Raw genomic sequence first — 10,000 nt, 5'->3', positions numbered from 1 at the left:
GGTTTGCGCGGAGCCCCCCCTCCCGACGTTGCCTCTTGCCGCTGCTGCCACCCCCAGCTCCCCACACCCCCCGGCTCCCGTTACCGCTTTGCACGGAGCCCCCCCGCCCGCCGTTATCTCTTGCCGCTGCCGCGACCCATCTCCCCCCCCCCCCGCCGCCGCTAACTGCCCCCCGAAGCCGCTAGCAGCTGGGCACCCCCCGCCAAAGCCGCCGCGGCTTCCCCTTCCCACATTGTCCCCTGGAGGGGGGATCGCGACGCGGGCTGCCGCTTCCCTCCCGGGCTGCCCGGCTGCTCTCTAACCCCTGCGACCGAGGCGGCGCTGTTAGGGCGGCCGTGCCGGTGCCCCTTGCCGCAGCTAGCCTCTCGCCGCTGCCCCTCCCGTCCGTCGTCCCCCGTCCCCAAAAACTTGCTGCTCTCCACGCTGGAGCCTGCACGGGGGAGGTTGCGCTCCGCTCCTCCGGCCCTAAAGCCGCCCTCGCCCGCCCCCCGGCTTGCCGCTTGGCTGGGCTGCCCGCCCGCCCGCTAATCCCCCCAACGCCCCCACCCCAAAAACACCCCAGCCCTACCGCATGCCGCTCCCCCTCTCCCCGCTCTCGCTGACCGCTGCCACCCCCCCCCCACCCCTCCCCCCCGAAACAAACCCCCCAGCCCTACCGCATGCCGCTCCCCCTCTCTCCCTAGCCTGCCCCCCCCGCCGTCGCTTGCTGCTGCTGCTGCCGCCGCCGCCGCCGCCGCCGCCGCCGGCGGGACCCGCCTCGGTCTGGTGGCGCGCGCTCGGAGATCCCCGGCTACCCGTCCGTCCGTCCCTCCCTCCCGCCCCGCCCCGGGGGAGGGCCCGGGGCAGCGCGGGCAGGCGGGGAGCAAAAAAAGGCGCGGGCGCCAAAAAACGTCGGGGTCCCGGGGTGGCGGAGGGGGGCGGCGGCGGGGGCGGCGGCGGGTACACGGCGCCGGGTCCAGGGCGCCGGGTCCAGCCCGTCCCGGGGCGGGGACAGGTGGTGTCGTCCGTCCCCGCCCCCGTAACCTGCTCTGAAGCATCCGCTTCCCGCCGCGGTTCGCCCTCCACCCCCCCGCCGCACACGCAGCTGCCGCTTCCCGCCGCCTCTGCCCCCCGCCCCGGGATCAACCACCCGCCGGGTCCAGCCGGTCCCGGTCCCGGGAACCTGCTCCCGGGGCCAGCCGGAGCCACGCCCCCTCCTCTGACGCTTCCAGCTGCCGCCTCCCCTCCCACCCCCCAAACTCACACTGGCCCTCGCCGGCCCGCCCACCCGCCTACCTGCTTGCCCGCCGCCGCTGGGTGGCGTGCCGGACACTCTCGCACACAGGTACACAGACAGGGACACAGGGACACAGGCACTCAGGCACACAGGGACACAGGGACACAGGGACACAAGGACACAGGGACACAGGCACTCAGGCACTCAGGCACTCAGGGACACAGGGACACAGGGACACAGGCACTCAGGCACTCAGGGACACAGGGACACAGGGACACAGGGACACAGGCACTCAGGCACACAGGGACACAGGTGGCGGGCCGGAGGCCGCTCTCCACTGTGTGGCAGGGGTCCAAGAGCCACCCCAGCCCAACCCAGAGGGTCTTTTGCACCTCTCTAGAGGCCACCCAGAGACCCCAGGCCGCAGCAGAAGCCTCTCCCGCACGCTCTGCAGGCTTCTCAGCCACCCCAGGCCGCAGCAGAAGCCTCTCCCGCACGCTCTGCAGGCTTCTCAGCCACCCCAGGCCGCAGCAGAAGCCTCCCCCGCACGCTCTGCAGGCTTCCGACCCACCCCAGGCCGCACCAGAAGCCTCCCCCGCAAGCTCTGCAGGCTTCCGACCCACCCCAGGCCGCAGCAGAAGCCTCTCCCGCACGCTCTGCAGGCTTCTCAGCCACCCCAGGCCGCAGCAGAAGCCTCTCCCGCACGCTCTGCAGGCTTCTCAGCCACCCCAGGCCGCACCAGAAGCCTCTCCCGCACGCTCTGCAGGCTTCTCAGCCACCCCAGGCCGCACCAGAAGCCTCTCTGCAGGCTTCTCAGCCACCCCAGGCCGCACCAGAAGCCTCTCCCGCACGCTCTTCAGGCTTCTCAGCCACCCCAGGCCGCACCAGAAGCCTCCCCCGCACGCTCTGCAGGCTTCTCAGCCACCCCAGGCCGCACCAGAAGCCTCTCCCGCACGCTCTGCAGGCTTCTCAGCCACCCCAGGCCGCACCAGAAGCCTCCCCCGCACGCTCTGCAGGCTTCTCAGCCACCCCAGGCCGCACCAGAAGCCTCCCCCGCACGCTCTGCAGGCTTCCCACCCACCCCAGGCCGCAGCAGAAGCCTCTCCCGCACGCCCTGCAGGCTTCTCAGCCACCCCAGGCCGCAGCAGAAGCCTCTCCCGCACGCTCTGCAGGCTTCTCAGCCACCCCAGGCCGCAGCAGAAGCCTCTCCCGCACGCTCTGCAGGCTTCTCAGCCACCCCAGGCCGCAGCAGAAGCCTCTCCCGCACGCTCTGCAGGCTTCTCAGCCACCCCAGGCCGCACCAGAAGCCTCTCCCGCACGCTCTGCAGGCTTCTCAGCCACCCCAGGCCGCAGCAGAAGCCTCTCCCGCACGCTCTGCAGGCTTCTCAGCCACCCCAGGCCGCACCAGAAGCCTCCCCCGCACGCTCTGCAGGCTTCTCAGCCACCCCAGGCCGCACCAGAAGCCTCCCCCGCACGCTCTGCAGGCTTCTCAGCCACCCCAGGCCGCACCAGAAGCCTCTCCCGCACGCTCTTCAGGCTTCTCAGCCACCCCAGGCCGCACCAGAAGCCTCCCCCGCACGCTCTGCAGGCTTCTCAGCCACCCCAGGCCGCAGCAGAAGCCTCTCCCGCACGCTCTGCAGGCTTCTCAGCCACCCCAGGCCGCAGCAGAAGCCTCCCCCGCACGCTCTGCAGGCTTCTCAGCCACCCCAGGCCCCAACAGAAGCCTCTCCCGCACGCTCTGCAGGCTTCCGACCCACCCCAGGCCGCACCAGAAGCCTCCCCCGCACGCTCTGTAGGCTTCTGACCCCACCCCAGGCCCCAACAGAAGCCTCCCCCGCACGCTCTGCAGGCTTCTCAGCCACCCCAGGCCGCAGCAGAAGCCTCTCCCGCACGCTCTGCAGGCTTCTCAGCCACCCCAGGCCGCAGCAGAAGCCTCTCCCGCACGCTCTGCAGGCTTCTCAGCCACCCCAGGCCGCACCAGAAGCCTCTCCCGCACGCTCTGCAGGCTTCCGACCCACCCCAGGCCGCACCAGAAGCCTCCCCCGCACGCTCTGCAGGCTTCTCCGCCACCCCAGGCCGCACCAGAGGATCTTTTGCACCTCTCTGGACGCCACCCAGAGACTCCAGGCCGCACCAGAGGCCCCCCCCCCCAACCATTTACAGGCTGCAGTGCCAGCCTAGGCCCCGCTGGCAGCCTCCCTTGTCTGCTTTGGAAGGCCTCCCATCCACTCCAGACCTGCCTGGAGGCCTCCCTCGACTGCTCCCGGGGCCCTCGAAGCCACCCTAGGCCTTTCTGGAGGACCTGCTCGACCGCTCGGGCGGCTTCTGACGCACCCTCGGCCATCCGGCGCCCAGCAGCTCCCAGGGCCAGGCACCGGCCTCCCCCTCCGGCCGCCCCTGGGGCCGGGGGTGGCTCGGACTCGGCGCCCCCAACGTGTCGTCCCGTCCCCCCCCGCCCCGCACCGCCGAACATTCGCTGCAGCCGAGGGCTTGCCGCTCGACGCCTACCCCACCCGCCCAGCCCCCCGCTGCGGCCCGGCGCTGCCCCGGCCGCTGCGCCCCGCCTCTCATCGCTCCCCCCACCCGGCAACCGGCCGCCGGGCACGGCAAGTCCCAGGGCAGGGAACAGGTGCTGCCGGGACCCCCGTGCTGGCTGCCGGCTTCCCGGGGCTGCCCCGGGCACGGACAGGTCGCCCCCCCCGCCCCGGCGAATGTTCACCGAACTGGCTGCCGGCTGCCTTCGAGCACCCCCCGCCCCCCCGCCACTATCGTCCCCCCCCGCCCCCCCTCCGCCTCCGCTGCCGCTTCTCCCCGCACCGCCTCCACTGCCTCCCCCCGCCGCCGGCGAACGAGTCGCCGGATCCGTAGGGTGCCGGGAGCCCGAACGGCGAGCGGCTCCGGCTGCTGCCGGGACCGCGGGGCTTCGAGCCGCTCCGGCCGCGGCCGGGACCCCCGTGCCGGAAGCCGGCATCCCGGGACGGCCCCGGGACGGCCCCGGTCGCCGGCCGGGTGACGTTCAGCGAAGCGGCTGCCGCCAGTCTTTGGGCCTCCCCCGTGCCGGGGCCGCGGGGCTTCGAGCCGGTCCGGCCGCGGCCGGGATCCGGGGCCGGACGATGGCTTCCCGGGCCGGTCCCGGTCGCCTCCCGGGTGACGTTCACCGAAGCGGCTGACGGCTGTCTTCGAGCCCCCCCCCCCCCCCCCGCCTCCGCGGCCGCTTCTGCCCGCACCCCCTCCACTGCCTCCCCCCGCCGCCGGCGAACGAGTCGCCGGATCTGTAGGGTGCCGGGAGCCCGAACGGCGAGCGGCTCCGGCTGCTGCCGGGACCGCGGGGATTCGAGCCGGTCCGGCCGCGGCCGGGACCCCGTGCCGGAAGCCGGCATCCCGGGACGGCCCCGGGACGGCCCCGGTCGCCGGCCGGGTGACGTTCAGCGAAGCGGCTGCCGCCAGTCTTTGGGCCTCCCCCGTGCCGGGGCCGCGGGGATTCGAGCCGGTCCGGCCGCGGCCGGGATCCCGGGCCGGACGATGGCTTCCCGGGCCGGTCCCGGTCGCCTCCCGGGTGACGTTCACCGAAGCGGCTGCCGGCTGTCTTCGAGCCCCCCCCCCCCCTCCGCCTCCGCTGCCGCTTCTCCCCGCACCCCCTCCACTGCCTCCCCCCGCCGCCGGCGAACGAGTCGCCGGATCTGTAGGGTGCCGGGAGCCCGAACGGCGAGCGGCTCCGGCTGCTGCCGGGACCGCGGGGATTCGAGCCGCTCCGGCCGCGGCCGGGACCCCCGTGCCGGAAGCCGGCATCCCCGGACAGCCCCGGGACGGCCCCGGTCGCCGGCCGGGTGACGTTCACCGAAGCGGCTGCCGGCTGTCTTCGAGCCCCCCCCCCTCCGCCTCCGCTGCCGCTTCTGCCCGCACCCCCTCCACTGCCTCCCCCCGCCGCCGGCGAACGAGTCGCCGGATCCGTAGGGTGCCGGGAGCCCGAACGGCGAGCGGCTCCGGCTGCTGCCGGGACCGCGGGGATTCGAGCCGCTCCGGCCGCGGCCGGGACCCCGTGCCGGATGCCGGCATCCCGGGACGGCCCCGGGACGGCCCCGGTCGCCGGCCGGGTGACGTTCACCGAAGCGGCTGCCGCCAGTCTTTGGGCCTCCCCCGTGCCGGGGCCGCGGGGCTTCGAGTCGGTCCGGCCGCGGCTGGGACCCCGTGCCTGTCGCAGGCTTCCCGGGACGGCCCCGGAACGGCCGCGGTCGCCGGCCGGGTGACGTTCACCGAGGCGACTGCCGGCTGTCTTCGAGCCCCCCCCCCCCCTGCCGGAGCCGCGGGGATACGAGCCGGTCCGGCCGCGGCCGGGACCCCGTGCCGGAAGCCGGCATCCCGGGACGGCCCCGGGACGGCCCCGATCGCCTCCTGGGTGACGTTCACCGAAGCGGCTGCCGGCTGTCTTCGAGCCCCCCCCCCCTCCGCCTCCGCTGCCGCTTCTCCCCGCACCGCCTCCACTGCCTCCCCCCGCTGCCGGCGAACGAGTCGGCGGATCCATACCGTCCCGAGAGCCCGAGGCGGCGGCACCCAGTGCGGGTCCGGCCGAGGCCGGGACCCCGTGCCTGTCGCAGGCTTCCCGGGACGGCCCCGGAACGGCCGCGGTCGCCGGCCGGGTGACGTTCACCGAAGCGGCTGCCGCCAGTCTTTGGGCCTCCCCCGTGCCGGGGCCGCGGGGATTCGAGCCGGTCCGGCCGCGGCCGGGACCCCCGTGCCGGAAGCCGGCATCCCGGGACGGCCCCGGGACGGCCCCGGTCGCCGGCCGGGTGACGTTCACCGAAGCGGCTGCCGCCAGTCTTTGGGCCTCCCCCGTGCCGGGGCCGCGGGGATTCGAGCCGGTCCGGCCGCGGCCGGGATCCGGGGCCGGACGATGGCTTCCCGGGCCGGTCCCGGTCGCCTCCCGGGTGACGTTCACCGAAGCGGCTGACGGCTGTCTCCGAGCACCCCCCCCCCCTCCGCCTCCGCTGCCGCTTCTGCCCGCACCTCCTTCACTGCCTCCCCCCCCCGCCCGCGAACGAGTCGCCGGATCCGTAGGGTGCCGGGAGCCCGAACGGCGAGCGGCTCCGGCTGCTGCCGGGACCGCGGGGATTCGAGCCGGTCCGGCCGCGGCCGGGACCCCGTGCCGGAAGCCGGCATCCCGGGACGGCCCCGGGACGGCCCCGGTCGCCGGCCGGGTGACGTTCACCGAAGCGGCTGCCGCCAGTCTTTGGGCCTCCCCCGTGCCGGGGCCGCGGGGATTCGAGCCGGTCCGGCCGCGGCCGGGATCCGGGGCCGGACGATGGCTTCCCGGGCCGGTCCCGGTCGCCTCCCGGGTGACGTTCACCGAAGCGGCTGACGGCTGTCTCCGAGCACCCCCCCCCCCCTCCGCCTCCGCTGCCGCTTCTGCCCGCACCTCCTTCACTGCCTCCCCCCCCCGCCCGCGAACGAGTCGCCGGATCCGTAGGGTGCCGGGAGCCCGAACGGCGAGCGGCTCCGGCTGCTGCCGGGACCGCGGGGATTCGAGCCGCTCCGGCCGCGGCCGGGACCCCGTGCCGGAAGCCGGCATCCCGGGACGGCCCCGGGACGGCCCCGGTCGCCGGCCGGGTGACGTTCACCGAAGCGGCTGCCGCCAGTCTTTGGGCCTCCCCCGTGCCGGGGCCGCGGGGATTCGAGCCGGTCCGGCCGCGGCCGGGATCCGGGGCCGGACGATGGCTTCCCGGGCCGGTCCCGGTCGCCTCCCGGGTGACGTTCACCGAAGCGGCTGACGGCTGTCTCCGAGCACCCCCCCCCCCTCCGCCTCCGCTGCCGCTTCTGCCCGCACCTCCTTCACTGCCTCCCCCCCCCGCCCGCGAACGAGTCGCCGGATCCGTAGGGTGCCGGGAGCCCGAACGGCGAGCGGCTCCGGCTGCTGCCGGGACCGCGGGGATTCGAGCCGGTCCGGCCGCGGCCGGGACCCCGTGCCGGAAGCCGGCATCCCGGGACGGCCCCGGGACGGCCCCGGTCGCCGGCCGGGTGACGTTCACCGAAGCGGCTGCCGCCAGTCTTTGGGCCTCCCCCGTGCCGGGGCCGCGGGGATTCGAGCCGGTCCGGCCGCGGCCGGGATCCGGGGCCGGACGATGGCTTCCCGGGCCGGTCCCGGTCGCCTCCCGGGTGACGTTCACCGAAGCGGCTGACGGCTGTCTCCGAGCACCCCCCCCCCCCTCCGCCTCCGCTGCCGCTTCTGCCCGCACCTCCTTCACTGCCTCCCCCCCCCGCCCGCGAACGAGTCGCCGGATCCGTAGGGTGCCGGGAGCCCGAACGGCGAGCGGCTCCGGCTGCTGCCGGGACCGCGGGGATTCGAGCCGGTCCGGCCGCGGCCGGGACCCCGTGCCGGAAGCCGGCATCCCGGGACGGCCCCGGGACGGCCCTGATCGCCTCCTGGGTGACGTTCACCGAAGCGGCTGCCGGCTGTCTTCGAGCCCCCCCCCGCCTCCGCCTCCGCTGCCGCTTCTGCCCGCACCCCCTCCACTGCCTCCCCCCGCCGCCGGCGAACGAGTCGCCGGATCCGTAGGGTGCCGGGAGCCCGAACGGCGAGCGGCTCCGGCTGCTGCCGGGACCGCGGGGATTCGAGCCGGTCCGGCCGCGGCCGGGACCCCGTGCCGGAAGCCGGCATCCCCGGACGGCCCCGGGACGGCCCCGATCGCCTCCTGGGTGACGTTCACCGAAGCGGCTGCCGGCTGTCTTCGAGCCCCCCCCCCTCCGCCTCCGCTGCCGCTTCTGCCCGCACCCCCTCCACTGCCTCCCCCCGCCGCCGGCGAACGAGTCGGCGGATCCGTAGGGTGCCGGGAGCCCGAACGGCGAGCGGCTCCGGCTGCTGCCGGGACCGCGGGGATTCGAGCCGCTCCGGCCGCGGCCGGGACCCCGTGCCGGAAGCCGGCATCCCGGGACGGCCCCGGGACGGCCCCGGTCGCCGGCCGGGTGACGTTCAGCGAAGCGGCTGCCGCCAGTCTTTGGGCCTCCCCCGTGCCGGGGCCGCGGGGCTTCGAGTCGGTCCGGCCGCGGCTGGGACCCCGTGCCTGTCGCAGGCTTCCCGGGACGGCCCCGGAACGGCCGCGGTCGCCGGCCGGGTGACGTTCACCGAGGCGACTGCCGGCTGTCTTCGAGCCCCCCCCCCCCCCCTACCGGAGCCGCGGGGATACGAGCCGGTCCGGCCGCGGCCGGGACCCCCGTGCCGGAAGCCGGCATCCCGGGACGGCCCCGAGACGGCCCCGATCGCCTCCTGGGTGACGTTCACCGAAGCGGCTGCCGGCTGTCTTCGAGCCCCCCCCCCTCCGCCTCCGCTGCCGCTTCTCCCCGCACCCCCTCCACTGCCTCCCCCCGCCGCCCGCGAACGAGTCGCCGGATCTGTAGGGGGCCGGGAGCCCGAGGCGGCGAGCGGCTCCGGCTGCTGCCGGGACCGCGAGGCTTCGAGCCGGTCCGGCCGCGGCCGGGATCTCGTGCCGAACGTCGTCTTCCCGGGACGGTCCCGGGAGGGCCCCAGTCTCCTCCCGGGTGACGTTCACCGAAGCGGCTGCCGGCTGTCTTCGAGCCCCCACCCCTGCCGTGGCCGCGGGGATTCGCCCCGGTCCGGCAGCTGACGGTTCCCTGTGCCGGACGCCGGCTTCCCGGGACAGCCCCGGGACACCCCCGGTCGCCTCCCGGGTGACGTTCACCGAAGCTGCTGCCGCCTGTCTTTGTCCCCCCCCCCCGTGCTCTCCCTCAGCCGGGAGGTAGACGTGCTCTCCCTCGGCGAGTAGACGTGCTCTCCCTCGGCGAGTAGACGTGCTCTCCCTGGGCGAGTAGACGTGCTCTCCCTGAGCGAGTAGACGTGCTCTCCCTGGGCGAGTAGACGTGCTCTCCCTCGGCGAGTAGACGTGCTCTCCCTGGGCGAGTAGACGTGCTCTCCCTGGGCGAGTAGACGTGCTCTCCCTGGGCGAGTAGACGTGCTCTCCCTGGGCGAGTAGACGTGCTCTCCCTCGGCGAGTAGACGTGCTCTCCCTGGGCGAGTAGACGTGCTCTCCCTCGGCGAGTAGACGTGCTCTCCCTGGGCGAGTAGACGTGCTCTCCCTGGGCGAGTAGACGTGCTCTCCCTGGGCGAGTAGACGTGCTCTCCCTGGGCGAGTAGACGTGCTCTCCCTGGGCGAGTAGACGTGCTCTCCCTGGGCGAGTAGACGTGCTCTCCCTCGGCGAGTAGACGTGCTCTCCCTGGGCGAGTAGACGTGCTCTCCCTCGGCGAGTAGACGTGCTCTCCGCGGAGCTCGCGCTTGTCGCCAAGGGGTCGCTGTTGCGCTCTGCCTCCGCCTACGTCATCGTACAAGCCGGCGTGATTTCTGCGACCTGCCGCTGGGCGGAGGTCGGCTGGTTGTGCGCTCGCGGAGCTGACGGCCCTCCAGTTCCGTATATGAGGGAACGAGTGACGCCGAGCACTCCCAGGGCAGCGCTGCCGAGCGGCTGCTCCAAGCCACCCGCCAGGCGGCTGGGCAGGGGTCCGTCTGGCTTCTCGGTGGCTTTCCCCCGGGTCAGAGAGGGGACCCGCGGGGCCGAGCAAAGGCGCGGCGGTTTGGAGCGGCCGCTGGCGCACCCTCAGCGGTGTTGGATGGGTTTCGCTCGTCCGTGAGCCGGAGCCCAGCCCGGGCTCGGCAACGAAAGAGGGGAAAAGAAAAAAAGTTGACGAGTGGCTGGCGCCGGCCACTGCCGAAGTGTGGAACCCCCAAAGCGAAGTTTGCCCGGTGGGGCACGGGGGCAGAGAAAGCCGGGGAGACGTGG

This window comes from Melanerpes formicivorus, unplaced genomic scaffold (genome assembly GCF_026170545.1).
Source record: "Melanerpes formicivorus ecotype bairdi unplaced genomic scaffold, bMelFor1.0.p_v2 SCAF_233, whole genome shotgun sequence".
Classification (NCBI taxonomy): domain Eukaryota; kingdom Metazoa; phylum Chordata; class Aves; order Piciformes; family Picidae; genus Melanerpes; species Melanerpes formicivorus.
Note: the sequence above shows the minus strand (reverse complement) of the source record.